Here is a 20,741-nt window from a genome sequence, read left to right on the forward strand (position 1 = left end):
GACAGGACACAACTCGGCTGCCATGACTCGCAGGGACAGGAATTAGTCTCGAAAACATGACACTGGCCGAAAGGAACGAGACACCAAGCAACACTTGCTTTCAGAGGGTCTAGAACAGTCAGACCCAGTCTATAGTGACGAAGAGCAGAGAGGGGATGGTGTCATGCAGGTGGGTGGGGTGACCAATGAGGGCACCCAGAGACTTTTGAGGAGGTGAAAATGCACATGTATGTCAAAGTATATCTGTGAATACGGAAAACACGTGCATTTTGTTTCATGAAAATATATTCAATAAATATTCCAAAAGCCATCATATGCACATGTATGCACATTTTATGATTTTGTTTGGTTTTGCCTTCTGAGATGACAGTTATAGGCATCACACAATATATGGAGATACAATTTTAAATTCCTGGGAAAATCCTTTTAGTCCACAGCATGAGCTATATTTGAGTTCAGATCTTTAAATGTGAATCTTTACTGTAATTAACCAAGCAGCTTTTCAGGTCACTGAATAAAATCTTTAAAGCTCATTAGTTCCTATCTAGTTTATTATGAGTAGCCTTAGAAGCTATGAAACTCCATTCCTCCCATCTCTTCCTTTTCTTCTTAATAAAGTGAAAATGTAAAATTGTTATATGGGCTGATTTTAATCCAGGAGATTGTCTAACAACCATAGAATGTGGATGAGAAGATTCTAGTTCTTTTATTTCCAAAATGAATGGGCTGAGGACAGTTAGTATACATATATTGTCCTGGAGACATGCCTTCACTGCCCAGTGGGTGAGTTCTGCCCCGGCACATTGAGGGCGCTGGCGGAAGTGCTGTCTCCCAGCCTGACTGTCCTCTTGGTTGTTCTGTCTTGCTGGAGGATACAGTTTAGTCTCACATCAGAACCTCCAAATTCTAAATCTGTCCTGTGTACATTTTCAGGGAGTTTGATTTGGGCAGGAGTTGAGGTTCAGACCAAAGGTATTTCTTTAGAAATGGCAATTTTTTTTAAATGTGTGACCTTTTTATTTTTTCTATTTTTTAACCAGAAAATAAAAGGTGATTTTATTTTGTATATATATATATATATATATAAAGCATTGTTCATTTTTATGCAATGTATGCTTGTATGCTTTCTCCTTTTAAGTGTATTCCCTGTAAAATTCCCCACCACCAATTCATAGTCCCTTGTGCAAGGGAAGGGGAGGAAGAGAAATGGCAATTTTTAGTCGGACTGGGATGCTAGTCAGCTTTTTAGAAGAATGGGTGTGAATGGAGCTCTCCATGCACGAATGCAGCTGGGGGCATTTCCACGCACAATGGAGGGAAGGGATGGCCAGGGCAGGGATGGCCAGGGCGCACCCTTCCTCCACACTCAGGAACCCTGGTGATCTGCATGTTAGTGTCCATTAGCACCTGGCGGGTGAGTGGAGACACAGGGCCAGTGTGATCCTACATCTTAACCAAAGAAAACAAGGTGATATACTCCAGGACTTCAAAGAGAAAATGAACTTGGCTGTGAATGAGAAGCACACGTGAGAGGAGGCCCCGCGGGGCCATCGCCGCTGGTACCGTCTGGTCTATGTGCGCTAAAGCTTAGTAGCAGGGTTGCTGGTGTGTGTTAGAGCAGTGGGCAAAGTCTGAGGTTTAGTGGTGTGTGGGGGGTGGGAGGGCAGGTTGTCCCTAGTGCACAGAGTCCCTTGCCCAGGTCAGATGTCGTCTCTGGCTGAGCCCCCATTTGTCCCTGCAGCCAGGTGCCCTGGACTGGAGGCAGCACAGCGTCTGACTGCAGCGTGCACACATGGAGAATGTTCAAGGCCAAATGGACTGTTCCTGTTTCTGATCCTAGCCAGCCTGGGGCCCTTCCATCTGCCTGAGGGACGTCCTTCCATGTGCGTCCCCAGGAGGCACCACCTCTCCCAGCTGCAGTCACTGTGTTGGCAGGGCCCTTTGGGTGTCCTGCCATGCCGGGTGTCCTGCCATGCCAGGCACCCTGTCCAGCCACTCGCATGCCTCATCTCAGTTGTCCTGATGTCACGGCCTTTGAAGTCCTGGAGTATATCACCTTGTTTTCTTTGGTTAAGACTCATATCCAAGTCTTTGATTTTTATCCATTTAAATTTAACTTTTGTGTATGGTATTAAGTAAGGATTTAGTTTTATTATCTTTGCATGTGGCTACTGATATTCCCCAACACCATTTGTTAAAGCGTCTTCCTTTCTCCGGTATATGGTATTTGTGGCTCCTTTGTCAAAGGTGAGCTGTCCACACTCACATGGGCTTATTTCTTGGCTCTCCATTCCATTGGTCTATGTGTCTGTTTTTGTTCTGCTGCCATCCAGGTTTGGTGACTTAGGTGTGTAATATAGTTTAAAGTTGGGGTACCTTTGTTTTTCTTCTTTTCTCTCAGAATTTCATGAGCTATTTGGGGCCTTTTGTGGTTCCATTACAGGGCAGGGTGAGGGGCAGCCCAGGGATCCCAAACCTGTCTGTTCTAAATAGGTTCTACCATCTGCCGCATCAAGACAAAACATACTCTAGTGCATAAGACCTTTAATGGATAGGAACGTTGATAAATTAGTGTGCAATACAGAAAATGGGAAGGACAAAGTTTCCAAATCTAGCAGCTGAAGTTACCCATCCCCTTGTGGGTAAATGTCCAGCCAAATAGGGTTGGCCCAAAGCAGGGCTACTGAGGCCTGAAAGCCTGTCATAGTCTAAGGCACCTCCTGGTGGGACCATAGCAAAGGGGCAGAAGGGCCCAACACGTCTGGGACAGAAGGCGTAAAATCAAAATCATGATAAACGCTGCCATTGTTAACCTCCCCACAGGTCTCTCACCCACGTCTGTTTCAACCCGTGCAGAACCAAGAAGCAAGTGCAGCTTCTTCACATGTCTCTCTGCTCCATGTGCCTCCTCCAGGTCTCCTTCTGGCTCCCCATCCTGCTTCCTTCCTTCCCCAGTCTCCTCTCACTTCTCCTCCTCCCTGCTCACCTGCACCTTCCCTTGGGTGGGGCAGGGAACCTGGAACTTCCCCTTTTCCACCCTGTTACAGTTCCATCCGAATTTTATAGTTATTCTGTTCCCTTGAAAAACGCCACAAGTATTTTGATAGGTATTGTGTCAAATCTGTAAACTGCTTCAGGTAGTGTGACCATCTTAGTAATGTTTATCCTTCTCATCTGTGATTTTCTGTCTCCTTTTATGACCTCTAACAGTGTTTTATAGTTTTTGATATACAGTCCTTCATCTCCTGCATTAAGTTTACTCCCAGGGGGCCTCCCCTGGTAGCGCAGCGGTTGAGTGCTGGGCTGCGAAGCTGTCCGCAGTCTCTGCAGCACCAGTTCGATCCCCGACCACCAGTGAGTGTCGCCACATGGCGCGACAGACCTCTCCTGCCGCGTCCGCTGCTCCCCTCAGCAGTGTACTTCGTCACTCTACCTGTTTTGTTCCCTGCTCTGGCTCTGGTGAATCCTCTCACCCTCCTGTGCTTCTGACTGTACCCAGTGCTTGTATAAATAAATAAATAAATAAATCTTTTTTAAAAAAATTATGTAGCAGAATCTCAGGAACATCAGATAAGTGAAGTATGTGCAGTTGTTAAGAAGGATTGCCTTATTAATTTCTCTTTCTTTTATTTTATTTATTTATTTTAAATATTTTTTAAGATTTATTTTGATTTATTTATACAAGCACTGGGTACAGTCAGAAGCGCCAGAGGTGAGAGAAATCACCAGAGCCAGAGCGGGGAGCAGAGCAGGCAGAAGGACCAAAGTACACTGCTGAGGGGAGCAGCGGGCGGCAGGAGAGGTCTGCGCGCCATGTGGGACCCTCTGCCATGTGGGACCCTCCTCAGGTGGCTGGGGAGCAGCCGGGGATCGAACCGGCGCTGCAGAGGCTGCGGGCAGCTTCACAACCCAGAGCTCAACCGCTGTGCCACCGGGGAGGCCCTTCTTTTAATGCATTGATTATATGTAGAAATGCAAGTGATTTTTGTGTGTTGATTTCTATCCTGCCACTTTCCTGTATGCATTTATTATTTCTAGTGTTTTCTTTGAAGAGTGTTTTTGATTTTTCTACATGTGTTTTCATGTCATCTGTAGAGTGACAGATTCATATTCTTCCAGCTTGGATTCCTTTTATGTCAGGGACGCCTTTGGGAACTCAATTCCAATGGCAGGGAAAACAAAAACAAAAAATAAACAAGTGGAACTACTCAAACTAAGATGCTTCTGAACTTCAAAAGAAACCACCACAAAAATAAAAAAAGGGAACCAGTGGGTGGAAGAAGATATTTGCACATCATGCTTCTGACAAGAAGTTCATTTCAAAAATATATTAAAGGGCCTCCCTGGTGGTGCAGGTGGTTGAGCGCCACACTGTAAAGCTGTCCGTAGCCTGTACGGGGCGGGTTCAATCCCGGCCAGCCAGGAGAATCTCACATGGCGGAGCAGACCTCTCCTGTCTCACCTGCTGCTCACCTTAGCAGTGTATTTCATCAGTTTGCCTATTCTGTTCCCCACTCTGTCTCTGGTGAATCCTCTCACCCTCCCGCACATCTGGCCTATACCCCGGTTCTTGTATAAATACATAAATCTTAAAAAGAAAAACCACAAAAACAAAATATATTAAGAACTCATGCATTTCAACAAAAACAACTCATTCAAAAAATGGACAGGAGACCTAAATCTAGACTAAAGAAGACACTCAAATACTGTACAGGTATGTGAAAAAATGCTGATCAAAACCACAAGATTTTGCCTCATTTTGTGGCCTATGTCAAAAAGATTAGAGACAAATGTTGGTGACAATGTGGAGAAAAGGGACCCTCATTCACCATTGGTGGGAATATAATTCGGTGCAGCCTCTATGGAAAATGGTAATGCAATGCCTTAAAAAGAAAAAGAAAATTCCATATGATATAATATCACTTCTAGATATTTACCCAAGAACGCAAGCTCTGTGTGAAAAGGTTTATGCACCCTTGTGTTCATAGCAGCCTTATCCTTAGTAGCAAGTCACGGAACCAACCTAAGTGCCATCGACAGATGGCTTGATAAAGAAATTGTGGCCTGTGTACTCAATGGAATACTACTAAGCAATTAAAAAAGATGAAATAGTGCCTTTCAGGACACAATGGATGGGCCTTGAGATGGTGATACTCGGTGAAGTGAGTCAGAAAGTGATGCCTGTTTCTGGATGGTCTCACTACTTATAGAATATAAAAACAAACAAAGAAAAACTGGCAAAATACAGCAAAAATAATTCTTAAACTCTGAAAACTCTAGTTAACAGAAGGGGCAGGACGAGGAGGGGGTGGATGGGCATGAAGGGGGACAGGGGTGGCTCTGCAGCACTGGTGGAAGGGGAGTGAGGCCTCTGCACAGATGGCACAATTTGCGTTGTAACCCACAAATTACATAATTATTAAATGATTGACAACTTGATAAAATTTGAGGAAAAAGTAAGTCCTTCCATCACTTTTTAAGAGGGGAGTTGTGACCGGTTGACAGGTCTCTTTAACCCCTGAGAGCAGGGAGGTTAAATGGCCTGCCTTTCCCCAGCTCATGGCTGGCTGCCTGGCCCTCCCTGGGCTGTGCTGGGTCCACACTGCTTCTTTTTGGGAGCTTAGAATGAGAGGACGTACTTGGAAATAGAGACCCAAGAGGTTTTCCAGAAGGTTCTGGAACTTGCCTAGCATCACTGAGCTTACACTAAAAAGTTAGCTAAGGGGGAAGGGGCCCAAGTAAAGCACTTCACGAATCAGAAACACAGCTACCACCAGGAAGCCCGGTCAATGCCAGGCTCGCACAGTTTGTGGTCACAGTATAGGGGGAGAAGGTGGCAGATCTGAGTCGAGGGTCTAGGTGTGGGCTCTGGGGTTACCTGGGCCTGCTGACATGCCTGGTCTGCCCCTCAGTGCCTCGTGACTTTGGGCTTTGCAGATGGACCATGAAGGCGATGCTGGAACAGCCCCTCCTTGGTAGCAGAGCATTGTGTGGGCACTTGGCACGTCAGCTCCACTATTATTTGCAGTCTGAGTAATACAGGAACCCAGAGGCAGTATTTGAATAAAAGATAAACAAGAAAGAACAAACAAAACCTATTTTTGATAAGAACAAACATTTGGGAGGTACATTTGGTTTTCGGCTGGTTTTTGTCCGTGTTTGTATCTTAGTGTCTGGCTGCCTCTCCAGGTCATAACTACTCCATCCCACACCCAAACCCTCTGAGGGCTGAGGGGGGTCTCTGAAGCCAATGGGGTCTTTCCTGGGATGCATGCGCCTTGGATTTCCATCCTTGCAGTATAACATTTGGGAGTATCAATTTTTGGTTCATTTTTGATTTTTGTATTGGAAATATACTCTTGATTGATTTGATTAAAAATATTAAATTGTAAGTGAATGTACATACATATCACATAATGGAGTCCAGAAGACTTTCTCTTGTCCTATTTTTTAAAGATTTTTTTAAAAATTAAAAAAATATATATACATACAAGAACTGGGGTTCAGGCCAGAGGTGCGGGGGGCAGGCTGTGAGAGGACTCACCAGAGACAGAGGGGGGAGCAGAACAGGCAGATTGACTGAAATCCACTGCTGAGGGGAGCAGCGGGCGAGTCAGGAGAGGTCTGCTGCGCCATGTGGGTAGCTCCCTGGCTGGGGATTGAACTCAAGCCCCAGTGGCTGGTGATAGCTTGATAGCACTGACACTTTAACCCCTGTATCACCAGGGAGGCCCTTTCTTCTTTCTATTTTAAAAATGATCCTCATATGAGAATTTTCGCTTATTTTTAGATTGAAGGAGAATTGCTTTATATAACATATGCATGTTTCTGGAGTGCATCATCGAGAAACAGCATGTGTCTGAGTTCACTGCTAGAACTCCAGTTCCGTCCTCCCCCACACCACTGTCCCCTTTACCTGGCCATGCCCACCCCTTCCCTCTTCCTTGCTAGTAACCACTAATTGTTGTTGTAGTCTGAAAGTTTATTTTTGTTTTATTTCGTTCGTCCATTTGTTTTGTTTCTCTCTGTATGATGAGTGTTTGTCTTTCTCTGATTGGCTGATTCACTAAGCATAATACCCCCTAGGTCCAAACACATTATTGTAAAGGGCAGGTGTTCATGGTTTTTAATAGCTGAATGCATTCCATTATGCCATTCACCAGTTGGTGGGCACTTCAGTTGTTCCAGTTCTTGGCTATTTTAAATTACGCTGCAGTGAACATGGTAGTGCAGATATCTCTTTGAATTAATGTTTTTGTATTTTTTTTGGGTAAATACCCAGAAATGGGATAACTGGATCACATGACATTGGAATGCCTAACATTGTTAGACTCTTTTCAACTTGAACTTCCTTTCCATATCCTCATCATCAATGCCCAGAAGTATGGAGAAATCAGGATGCTACATCACCAAAAGAAGCATGCATTTCGGGCCTCCCCGGTGGCGCAGTGGTTGAGCGCTGGGTTGTGAAGCTGCCCGCAGCCTTGGTAACACCGGTTTGATCCCCAGCCGCCAGGCGAGGGTCCCACAGGGCGCGCAGACCTCTCCTGCCGCCCGCTGCTCCCCTCAGCAGTGTACTTTGTCAGTCTGCCTGTTCTACTCTCTGCTCTGGCTCTGGTGAATTCTCTCACCCTCCCATGCTTCTGACTATACCCAGTGCTTGTATAAATAAATAAATCTTTAAAAAAAGAAACACATACATTTCACTTTTCTAAATACCGTGATCATGTACCTGACTTCCCCAGTTCCGCTAGACATGTGATCGAACTCAAAAATCCCAATATCAGTGCTGGTTGCACATGCCTTGGCTGCTGTGGTAGGGCCTGTGGAGGGGTCTCTCTTCTGCTCTAAAATCTTAGGGCTTTCCCCTAAGGTGCTAGCTTTCTGTGTGAGTGAACATTCAAAATAAAAAATAAAATCAAATGCATGTAGTGAAGTCCTTAAAAAATCTATAGACTGTGTTTAACATTACACAGACCTTGGCCATCCAAGTAAAAGTCATCAAGAGTTCCTGCTGCAGGTCACACATTTCTCTCCTCTGTGCCTCCTTAGGTCTCAGCCATCAGGGATTGTGAGAATACCAAATCTACTTTCTGGGAGTGCTGGGCTCCACCTTGCTCCCCTCTGACTATGCCTGGAACTTTCTTTCAACCTTTGAGCTGGGGCTCTCAGGGCTCACTGGCTTTCTCTGATTTTTTTCTGCTCCCAGCGGGGAAAATAAATGTTAAAGGTGTTTTGCAAAATGAAGCAAAAGGTGACCTTCCCCCACTTTCTAGCTCCATCTGCGATAAAGCCAGGTTGCTAGCAGGGGTGGGGTTGAGTTTTGTTGGGCCAAGAAAAGATTTCTTTTTTCTTACATCAACATTACGTTAGACCCTTTAGATTGTGCTGTGTTTTCTCAGGCCACATGCTCAGCTGTGCGAGGGGTCTGTCTGAGGAGCAGCTGTGACCTACAGGAGGCTGAGCTGCAGGCCATCTTCCTTGGCCCATGTGTGAACTCAGCCCAAGGACTGATGGGCTCTGGTGGTGGCTTTTTTAACTCTTATTTTGAAATTATTGTAGACAGAGAAAAACTGCAAAAATTATATTAATTAGGACATTATCATTAATGCAATGTTATCAACTAATCGACAGATTTTATTCAAAACTGACAATTGTTGGGTGCAAAAGAAATTATACTGTACTTCTCTGGGTTCTTCTAGGCTGGCAAATAATCAAAGCCCTAGACAGACTGATATGAGAAAAAAGCAAAAGGAAGTTTGAATAGTAACATGTCTACTTGAGCGGGACTCAGCGGGGATTGAGTCGCTCCCTGGTGTGACTTCATACCCCACCTTAAATAGCTCAGCTAAGACAGAAGGACCTTTGAGGGGTGGGGGAAGGGAAGGTCATTTAGGGAGGTCAGAGGGAAGGTACAGTAGACAAAACATGCAGATGAGTCCCTTACACAACTGTTCCCACTGATGTCCTTTTCCTAGCCCAAGATCCAATCCGGAATTATACCTAAAAATGCATCCATTTCAATGTATATTTCATGAGCTTTGACCAATTTATACACCATGTATAACCACTTCCAAAATTAATATGGAGAACATTTTTACCAGCCCCCAAAGGCTCCCTTACACTTCCAACATGCACACAGCTCATTGTCCCCCTTCCTAGCCAATGCCTTCCATGTGCAACCCTGGCCATGACTGGCCTGCTTCTTGTCACTCTAGGTGGGATTTGTCTTTCCTAGTATTTCAAAGAGCTGGACTCAGCTAGTGGATATGCATCTGCATCTGGCTTCCTGTGTTCAGTATAATTACTCAGTGATCCCTCTATATTGTATCACTAGTTCTTTTATTGCTGAATGGAAATGCCCAACAATTTTTTCACTTGTTCAGCTGCTGATGAGTATTTGGGTTGTTTCTGGGCTTGAGGCACTGACTGAAAGGTGGAATCAGATTTCCTGCCCTCTGATTTTCTCCTCCTCCAAGCAGAGTTCTTGGCTAACTGAGTGTATAGAAAACGAGTTAATCAGGTTATTTTTCACCTTCCAAACAATAGACAACCCTGTAACCCTGAAATGTTGTTTTTCATCTTTCAGATACCCAGCAAACAATAGCTGGGCCTTGCATTCCCAACAGTGTATCAGCTGTCTGGGCACTCGACAGTATAAAGGGGGCCAGGAGGCTTGGTAGCTCTTCTGCTTTTTTGCCTCTCAGTCACTCTGCCTGCCTCTGTATGTAGTCACCTGTTTCATTATGAAAGGCCTGAAAAATCCACCAAAGGCTCCAAAATTCTCTTTTTGTCTGCAAGAACTGACAACGAATCTACCCAAGGCAAGAATTGACAACACCAAGGTAAAATACCCAGAACGTTAGCTACCTGGGCATAAGTATTTCCGGCTCAGGGTCCCCCCTTAAAAGTTGCTTTAACAAACTTGGTTTGAGCTTAAAGTTGGTTTGAAGTGTCTCCTTTCCCTGCCTTCCATCTGAGATACCTGGAGTTGTAGTTCCAGCTCCCAGGTGCATGAACAAAATTGGGATGAAGGAGAGCTGGTGTCGAGAGTGTGGGATGAGAACCAGACCAGACAAATGCAAGTTCTGCTCATAACCAGACATGTGCCCCTGAGCCAGTTAATGGTGCCTCCACTCTGCCTTAGAGAGCAACAGCCCCTGCTTCCTAGGGTTTCTGTGAGGATTAGAAAAGCTACTAAAGTGTGTACCCGCTGTGCACATGGCACATTTTTAGCTATTGTTATTCAAATATTCAGTTTGTGTTTTTGTTTCAGATTTGCCTGCATGTTCTTTGAAGTCAGATTCACAGATGTTTTCTCTTGTTTTTGTCACCTCTAAGTCCACCACAGGGCTGGGCAGATAGAAGCTGCCAATACTTGTTTTTGAATACAATATTTATGCCTCACTCTGTCATTTTTGTAGTGATGAGGCTGTTATCCTGAGCTACCACTCTTCCTGGCTTCCTGGCATAGACACTGTGGGAACTATGTATTTCTGGGAATAGTATTTGAAATTTGAAGTGTACTCCTGAAAAGGTGAACACAGACATTTTGCTGGTGATAATGTAAGAATTAGCAGAGCATGAGTTATTAGAGATAGGGGCTCTGGTTCAGCACGGCCTAGGTTTAAATCTGACTCTTATACAGGGCAACCCCAAAAGGAAATGGCTGGCCTGGTGTTAGTCCTCACCAGTGTGCTTAAAAAACAGGACAACGGCCTTCCTGGTGGCGCGATGGTTGAGCGCTGGGCTGCGAAGCTACCTGCAGCCTCTGCAGCGCTGGTTCAATCCCCGGCCGCCGCTGAGGGTCCCACATGGTGCACAGACCTCTCCTGCCATGCCTGCTGCTCCCCTCAGCAGTGTATTTCCTCCATCTGCCTGTTCTGTTCCCTGCTCTGGCTCTGGTGAATTCTCTCACCCTCTCGCACTTCTGACAGTACCCAGTGCTTGTATAAATAAATAAATAAATCTTTAAAACAAAAACAAAAACAGGGCAACACCCAACTGCAAGCACACATAGAAAGGTTAATGAAGGTTTATTTACAAAGGGAAATGAAAAAGAGGGGTACCCTTGGTGGGGGGTGGGGAGAGAGAAAGAGAGAAAGAGAGATTTATTAACCAGTCAATACCTCCTACTGGTAATGGGAATGCTGCCTGAGCTGGGACCCCAAGAGCACCCTGAAGGCAGGCAAAAAGCCAAGAGAGAACAGGCCCACCTGTGTTGGTGTTTTATACGGAACATGGCCATTTAACTCCACCCTTACTTCCCAGCAATCTCCTCTTCAGGAGTCAAGATTCATGGCATGATGGGATTTGTAATCCTTGGTGCCTGGGATCTCTTTGGCATGGAGGTGGGGTGGAGATCATTCAGGACATACTCTTCCCCCAACAACTCCACTTATTTACCAGCTGTGGAGCACTGACCATGTTACTAACCACTCCACTTTCCCTTCTGTAAAATATGGATATTAACAGGCCCTCTCATCATTGAGTTATACTGAAAATTGATGTATTAAATGCATAAAAATCGGGCCTCCCCGGTGGCGCAGCAGTTGAGCGCTGGGTTGCGAAGCTGCCCGCAGCCTCTGCAGCGCCGGTTCGATCCCTGGCTGCTCCTCGGCCACCGGAGGAGGGTCCCACATGGCGCGCAGACCTCTCCTGCCGCCCGCTGCTCCCCTCAGCAGTGTATTTCGGTCCTTCTGCCTGCTCTGCTCCCTGCTCTGGCTCTGGTGAATTCTCTCACCCTCCTGTACTTCTGGCTGTACCCAGTGCTTGTATAAATAAATAAATAAATCTTTAAAAAAAAAAATAAAATAAATGCATAAAAATCCATGAGAAAATCCATGGTGCAATGTAAGGATTCTATTAACTGTTATTTGTTATTGTAATAATTATTATTATTGTAAGGCATATCCCCAGTTTTCAAGACAGTCCAATGTCAAATATTCTGCTTCACTAGTTTAATTTTGCTAAAATGTAGTCACTCTGTACCCCATTAGAGACACAGAATTTATGCCGGCAGCAGCACCAAGGCAGTCTCTAATATTTGTGCTAAGCTTGCTTATGCACCAGCATGACCGGGTACCACAAGTAGTATTGATTTATCTGCAGGGCTCCCTTGGCTTCTGTCCTATACAGCAAGTTTGGACAGATGGAGTTGGAAGAGAAAAAAAAAACCACAGTGAATCCTGCATACTAACGAAGGTATGGCTAAGCGAACACTGAACTTCAGAAGCCGCCCATCCTGATTCTTGTTCACTGCCTCTGGACTTGGTCTCTGTGAACCTTGCCTGGAATTTGAAGAACTTGCTCACTGCCCCGCAACTTCATGAGGATCCTTCAAGGATTAAATAAGAAAGTGGATGGAAAAGGCCCTGTAACCTAGCTGCATGTGAAAGGCATCAGTGCACCATCAGAAGGGAAGTTATCAAGGGCTGTCCTTTGGTGTCTTAGGACCAGCTTTAGCCATCCTGACTGTGTTGCAAAGTCTTTGCAGTACAGTTGCTTAGGACCAGCTTTAGCCATCCTGCTGTGTTGCAAAGTCTTTGCAGTACAGTTGCTTTTAAATGAAAACCACTGATCATTGTTTGAAGACACTTAGGAATACCAGTGAATGAAGATGCATATGGAAAGCAAGCTGGAGAGCCTGGCTTTCGTGCTGTTTATGGGAGTAGGTTGAGTTGATGGCTTTGGCATTGCCTTTGGGTCTGACCTTTATTACTCCCTGGTTCTGGGCACCTATAGAGAAGCTCTGTCACCCTCGTGTGTAAGACAAGAAGAGTTCTGACTCAGCTGCCACGATGATTAGATGGGGTAAATACTAAAGTGCTCTGCGCAAGGATCAGTATGTATTAAATACTGGATTTTAGTATGAATCTGAAACTCACTCAAGACTATTAATGGCAGGAGTAACCAACAGCTCTAATGCTGATGAAAGTCATTCATCAGAGGAAATGGAAATTGTTATGGGGGTCTCTGAATAAATTAATGGATGGCATATCAAGAAAACATGGAAATAAGCATCAAGAACCTGACCACCATTTGACATTAAATGTATGATGTTGCAAGTAATTTTGTAACAGGGAAAGTGGAGGTTCCAGGTACCCAACTGAGGGTGGAGCTGAGCAGGGAGAAGAAGCTGGAGAAAACAGGAAGAAGGAAGGAAAAAGGATCAAGAGGACCTGGAGGAGGCACATGGAGCAGAGAGACATGTGAAGAAGGCTGTGTTTGTTCCTTGGCCTTGGACTTATGCCAGGGACTTGGAGGACATGGAAGGAGACAATTGAAATAGACAGGGGAGAGAGACCGGTGGGGAGGCTGACAATGGCAACCTTTATCTTGACTTGGATTTTGCTCTTTCCCATCAACACTTGCCTGGCCCTTATGCCCCTTTCCTACGGGTTCCCACAAGGAGGTAGCTCAGACTTGGGGATGTCTTTTGGGCCTCAGGGGCCCAGCTTTGGGCCAACCCTGTTTGGCTGGGCATTTACCTATGAGAGGATGGGTACTTAATTTGAAAACTCTTTTAACTATATTCTTTCTCTTCTCTCTGTTGCATTCTTTGTATTAAAGTTCCTTTCTAAGACATCCCCTGCTCATGGATTGGAAGAATAAACATTATTAAAATGGCCATCCTACCAAAAGCAATATACAGATTCAATGCTATTCCAATCAAAATTTCAATGTCATTCTTCAAAGAAATAGAACAATTATTGATGAAATTCATATGGAATCACAAAAAACCCCGAATAGCCAAAGCTCTACTGAAAAAAAAAGAAGGGAATGGAGGCATCACACTCCCAGACTTCAAACTATACTACAAAGCCATAATCATCAAAACTGCATGGTATTGGAACAAGAACAGACATACAGACCAATGGAATCGAATAGAAAATCCAGAAATAAACCCACAGATTTATGGTCAACTAATCTTTGATAAAGGAGCAAAAACTATGCAATGGAGCAAAGAAAGTTTGTTCAATAAATGGTGCTGGGAAAACTGGGTTGCTACATGCAAAAGAATGAAGCTTGACCACTACCTCACACCTTACACAAAAATCAACTCAAAATGGATTAAAGAACTAGACATAAGACCTGAAACCATAAAATACATAGAAGGAAATATAGGCAAAACACTACGTGATTTGCACATCAAAGACATCTTTACAGACACATCACCCAAAGCAGTGATAGTGAAGGCAAAGATAAACAGCTGGGACTACATCAAATTAAAGAGCTTCTGCACAGCAAAAGAGACAATAACAAAAACAAAGAGAAACCCCACCAACTGGGAGAACTTGTTTGCACCCAGCACTAATGATAAAGGACTGATCACAAAAATCTGCAAAGAGCTGATGAGACTCAATAACAACAAAGAAAATAATCCAGTCAAAAAATGGGCAGAAGAGCTAAAAAGGAACTTCTCTGAAGAGGAAATGTGAATGGCCAACAGGCATATGAAAAAATGTTCAACATCACTTGCAATCAGGGAAATGCAAATCAAAACTACCATGAGATACCATCTTACACCAGTGAGAATGGCACATATTAAAAAAACTAGCAACAACAAATGTTGGCGAGGATGTGGAGAAAAAGAAACTCTTCTGCACTATTGGTAGGAGTGCAAACTGGTCCAACCACTATGGAGAGCTGTGTGGAGATTTCTGGACCTACTAAACATAGAGCTTCCATATGATCCAGCAATTCCACTCCTAGGTATTTACCCAAAGGACACAGAAACATTAATTCCAAAGGGCACCTGCACCCCTATGTTTATAGCAGCACTATTTACAATAGCTAAGCTTTGGAAACAGCCTAAATGCCCAAAAATAGATGACTCAGCATTAAAAAAAAATAAACACATGCAATTTGCAGCAACATGGATGGCGCTAGAAGGGATCATGCTCAGCGAAATAAGCCAGAAAGAAAAAGAAAAATACTGGATGGTCTCACTCATAGCAGGAATCTAGGAAACTTAAATAAGGGACCAGGAAAATGAATAACTATAAGTGAAAATCAAAATCAACAAAAAACTATGAACCAGAGACACTTTTTGGGGGGTGGGGGGCGGGAGGGGAGGGATTGGGGTCAGAATGGGGGGTTTGCAATTGTATGGGGGAATATAAAAATAAAATTTATTATTTAAAAAAAATAAAGTTCCTTTCTATTGAAGAGCTTATGCACTAGAGCATGTTTTGTTTTATGCAGTTGGATGGTGGACCTATTTAGAACAGGCAGGTTAGGGGGTCCTGGGGTGTTCCTCATCCTACCATTAACAATTTGATCCTACTCACTGCTTACCTGTGAAGCTACAGGGGCTGATAACGTCCCTTCTGACTGTAGTATTCTGACATCTCCTCACCTCTCACAATTTTCATATTGGTTTAGAGAACTGAAGTTATATTTACACAGCTGGGGGGCCTCTCATGCCCCCCAGCTCTACACTTCCTAGTATGATAATAGAAAATATTCTCATGTCCACATATTTTCTTTGTAGATAACATGCTGGTATAAGAGTTTAACATTTCAGGAAGAAAAAGTGATTGTAGTTGCTGAATACAGGTCTAGCTAAGATATCCAGACCACTCCTCACCAAGATGTGGCAATTTGACATTTGGATTATTTTGAGCTGAGGTTACTGGAGGTCCTGAAAGCTCAGGAGAAACTCTTGCCACTCCTTAACTACCTAGAAGAATGAAAATTAGGGGTATTACCTTGAAATGGGTATTTACCAGGAATAACCTTTGTATTGAGAAACCTCTCAATGGGAAAACAAACATCTAATTCTAGAACATGCGGTCTTATATGTCTTCCCTTCACCCCATCATCTGAGCCCCCTTCCTTTCTCTTTGCAGCCCCAGGTCCCTTTCCCTTCCTCAGCTCAGTATAAATACCCTCATGTTGCCCAGATTGACTTTAGAATCCACATCTATAAAGACTCTCCAGATCTGTATGATTAAATTTGTTCTTTTCTCCTACTGATTGGTCTGATATTAACTTAACTGCCCAGCTAGCCCGAGAAGAACCCACTGGGGTGGGAGGAAACTTTCTCTCCTTCCTGAAAATGTGGGACAGGATATATTGAAGGTTAATTTGAGATTTGGTGCTGTGGATACCAAAAGCAGGTAACTTCTTTACTGGGAGTAGAACTTCTTCCCTTCTGAATCTATCTTTGAATATCAAAGAAGACATCAAAGGTTCTGCTCCTCTGCAGAAAGCCCTTGGTTAAGATTTCCTGGAAACATTTGAATGTTCAGGGGATGCATTCTAGGGAGAACCCTTGACACTTAGACTCTCTTCGTTGTTTTGTTAAACTGTTATCTTTACAAATGTGAGCAATGTCCTTGCTTCTTTGATCAGCTGAAAAACCCTTTTTCCCCACTGTTCAAAAGGAAATAAGACTTTTGAATTTTTCTTCTAAAAACTTTGAATTCAAATTCTTTGTTGTTAGTAGATGTCTTTTTGCTTCTCCTTTTTGCCCCAAAGAACAAGGAAAGTTTTATTCATATGATTAATGTTTTAGAAGAAATTTTATATAAAGCTCTTTGCAATTTGTGGGTACAATGTAAAATAATAACAAGTCCTTACCATGAGATATTGGCCACTTGAATTAGCATTGAGGCAATTATTAAGCTTTTATATATTCTGTGAAGGTCCTGGGAGGCTAATAAAATATTTTCATTTAAAACACTGGACATGGGCCTCCCTGGTGGCTCAACGGGTTGAGCTCAGCGCTGTGAATCTGTCCGCAGCCTCTGCAGTGCGGGTTCAATCCCGGCTGGCCAGAAAGATACCCACATGGCACGGCAGACCTTTCCTGTCTCTCCCACTGCTCCCCTCAGCAGTGTTCTCAGTCCTGCCTGTTCTGCTCCCCACTCTGTCTCTGGTGAATCCTCTCACCCTCCTGTGCTTCTGGCCTGTACCCCAATTCTTGTATAAATAAATAAATTAAAAAAAAAAAAACAAAATACCGGACACTATCACGGAAACAGTAGTTTTCAAGCAACTACCCTCCTCCTCCATCCTGTTGTTGATTCCCACACTGTAAGCTTCTGACTCTGCACCTTGGTTTACTACAGAGTGACAAGAAAACTAAACAGAAGAGCGAGAGTGAGAAAGAGGGAGAGAGCAGGCCTGGGCAAGGGGAGTTTGAATCGAAGGAGCAATAGGATTGTGTTAGTTCATTTCAGTTTGGTAATTATTTAGCGATCATTTTGCTATATGTAAGGTGTGTAACAGTCACTTGGCGGTACAAGTGAATAAGAAACGACCTCCATCACCCAGGGGCTCACAAACTCATGGCAGTGACGGGTAAGCGCACTGTGGCCACTGTGGGGCTGGTTGTGGTTCAGCTGTGAGAGGGACAGTCCAGCACAGACTCTCAGGGACCTGCCCCAGCGAGCCAAGGTGTTGACTGTTTCTTCATTCATAAATGAGGTGATAACGCCTATCTCCGTGAGCATTATGTGCATAGAAAACTACATAATTATATGCTTACAGGGTTGTTAATGATATGCATAGAAAAGTATGTAATTGTTTGCACAGAGGGTTGTACAAGGATCTGCATAGAGGGAAATTTCATTATGTGCACTGAAGAGTGTTAATCATGTGCAGAGCATCATGACATGTGCAGAGGACTGTGTGTAGGTAGCTACATGTGTTGTCAAGACAGCAGACATGTAAGAGCTCACACAGCAGCAGCCTGTGGTATGAAACCCAGGGAAGGGAGGAGACTCGAGCTGATTGGGGGGGTTGTGGACACCCTCTTGAGGAAGGTGAGATTTTATTGGATCTTAATATACAGATCTCTGATGGGGGTCCCTAAAGGGAAGGACAGGTGACAGTCAGTTTTTAGAAGTTTCAAATGCCAGGTCAGGAATTTGGACTTCAACGTTAGTAAAGTCTACCTATTTGAAATGAATTTCATAGTTTCCAAAGAGCTTTCTCACCCATTACAAAAAAATCTTTATAGCCGGGCCTCCCCAGTGATGCAGCGGGTTGAGCACAGCGCTGTAAAGCTGTCTGCAGCCTCCGCAGCGTGGGTTCGATTCCCGGCTGGCCAGGGAGATACCCATATGGCACGGCAGATCTCTACTGTCTCATCCACTGCTCCCCTCAGCAGTGTATTTCAGTCTGTCTGCCTGTTCTGCTCCCCATTCTGTCTCTGGTGAATATTCTCACCCTCCCGCTCCTCTGGCCTATACTACAGTTCTTGTATAAAAATAAATAAATCTATAAAAAAAGTCTTTATAGCCTATGAGGTTGTGTTAGCAGATAGATTTGGGGGCACCCCTGGACCTCCAACCTTGCACACTGTAAAGGGATTCTGCCATTTGTTGCATAAAGACAGAGCAGACTCTTAATGTGTAAGATCTTTAGTAGAATTAGTGTGCACAGAGAGAGAAGAAAGGATAAATTAGTTTCCAATGAAGCACCCAAAGTTACCCAACCCCTTGTGGGTAAATGTTGAGGCAAACAGGCTAGACCCAAAGCGGGGCCACTGAGGCCTGAAAGCCTGTCTAAGGCACCTTCTGACAGGGACCTATAGGAAGGAGCAGAAGGGGTCAGGTAAGTCTGGGATGAAAGAAGCAAAATCAAAGTAACAGCTGCCGCTGTGAGTCCCGCCACATGTCTTCTCCAAGGACCCCATGTCCCAGGTGCAATTCTGAAGCCAAGAAGCAAGTCACGTCTTCTTTTTTGTCACGTCTCTCTCTAAGTGTCTCCTTTCCTGTGACTCTTCTCTGCCCCAGGCTTCTGCTAGCTGCACAGCTCCACCCCTCATTGGTGGGTCAGGAAATGTGGGCCCTCTATTTTTCAGGGAGATGCCCATGTTACAATTGGTCAGGCAAACACCTGCACATTTAGCTCTGACATTAGCTTCACAGCGGTTGAAGAGCACATTTAGACTCTCAGTCCCCGTAAGCAGTGAATTTGAACTGGGTCTCCACTCTTTGACCTATACAAATGTGGCCCAGTGCTCCCTGAGTGGGTGTTTGCTGCTAGAGGTGGTAATGAGGGGCCTGCTGAGGTCTGCTTTAAAAAAGGAGCCCCCTAAGCATGAATGGCATTGAGGAACGCACTCAAATTGGGAAACGAGGCCACTAGGGTGGCTGAGGGGGGCGGAAGCATGGCCCCCACCCAGACAGATGGGAAAGGTGCCTGATGGAAACACCTTGGTGAAGGTGGAATCAGCAGGACAGACAGACTGGCTGACTATGCAGGGGGAGCTTTGAGAAGAAGCACTTGGTAGCTTTGAGGTTCTGAACCTGTCAGCTGAGAAGGTGAATGTTGATGCTCAGAGGATTTGAGGGGCTTTCTCGGTGGGCTTGTGAACCTTGGGGAAACTGACTGCAGTTGAAAAGTAGCTGAAGACAGTTGGCTGGTGCCTTATGTTGATAGCACATTCAGGCTCTTTATCTTGTGAGTGAAGTAAGTGCTGAGAACCCTGCTCGAATGCTTAGTTACTATTTCTAGTTCTTTGTTCTTCTGATACACAAAATGGAATTATATGACTTGGACCCTGGAATTACATTGCACGAGTTAATATATTTGTATATTAAATATACAAATTAATGTTAATAATTAATATTAATTAATTAATGTTAATATATTTGTATATCACTTACAACTGTGTCTGGCCTCTACACATCATTTCCCATGATCATCTTTATTTTTTATTTATTTATTTATTTATTTATTTTTTTAATAAATTTTATTGTTATATTCCCCATACAATTGCAGCCCCCCCATTCTGACCCCAATCCCTCCCCTCCCGCCCCCCGCCCCCCTAAAAGTGTCTCTGGTTCATAGTTTTTTGTTGATTTTGATTTTCACTTTCTTATAGTTATTCATTTTCCTGGTCCCTTATTTAAGTTTTCTAGATTCCTGCTATGAGTGAGACCATCCGGTATTTTTCTTTTTCTTTTTGGCTTATTTCGCTGAGCATGATCCCTTCTAGCGCCATCCATGTTGCTGCAAATTGCATGTGTTTATCTTTTTTGAATGCTGAGTAATATTCCATGGTATATATGTACCACATCTTCTTGATCCAGTCATCTATTTTTGGGCATTTGGGTTGTTTCCAAAGCTTAGCTATTGTAAACAGTGCTGCTATAAACATAGGGGAGCAGGTGTTCTTTGGAATTGATGTTTCTGTGTCCTTTGGGTAAATACCTAGGAGTGGAATTGCTGGATCATATGGAAGCTCTATGTTTAGTAGGTCCAGAAATCTCCACACAGCTCTCCACAGTGGTTGGACCAGTTTGCACTCCCACCAACAGTGCAGAAGAGTTCCTTTTTCTCCACACCCTCGCCAGCATTTGTTGTTGCTAGTTTTTTTAATATGTGCCATTCTCACTGGTGTAAGATGGTATCTCATGGTAGTTTTGATTTGCATTTCCCTGATGGCAAGTGATGTTGAACATTTTTTCATATGCCTGTTGGCCATTTGCATTTCCTCTTCAGAGAAGTTTCTTTTTAGCTCTTCTGCCCATTTTTTGACTGGATTATTTTCTTTGTTGTTGTTGAGTCTCATCAGCTCTTTGCAGATTTTTGTGATCAGTCCTTTATCATTAGTGTTGTGTGCAAAAATGTTCTCCCAGTTGGTGGGGTTTCTCTTTGTTTTTGTTATTGTCTCTTTTGCTGTGCAGAAGCTCTTTAATTTGATGTAGTCCCAGCTGTTTATCTTTGCCTTCACTATCACTGCTTTGGGTGATGTGTCTGTAAAGATGTCTTTGATGTGC

This window comes from Talpa europaea, assembly GCF_964194135.1.
Source record: "Talpa europaea genome assembly, chromosome: 15".
Lineage (NCBI taxonomy): Eukaryota > Metazoa > Chordata > Mammalia > Eulipotyphla > Talpidae > Talpa > Talpa europaea.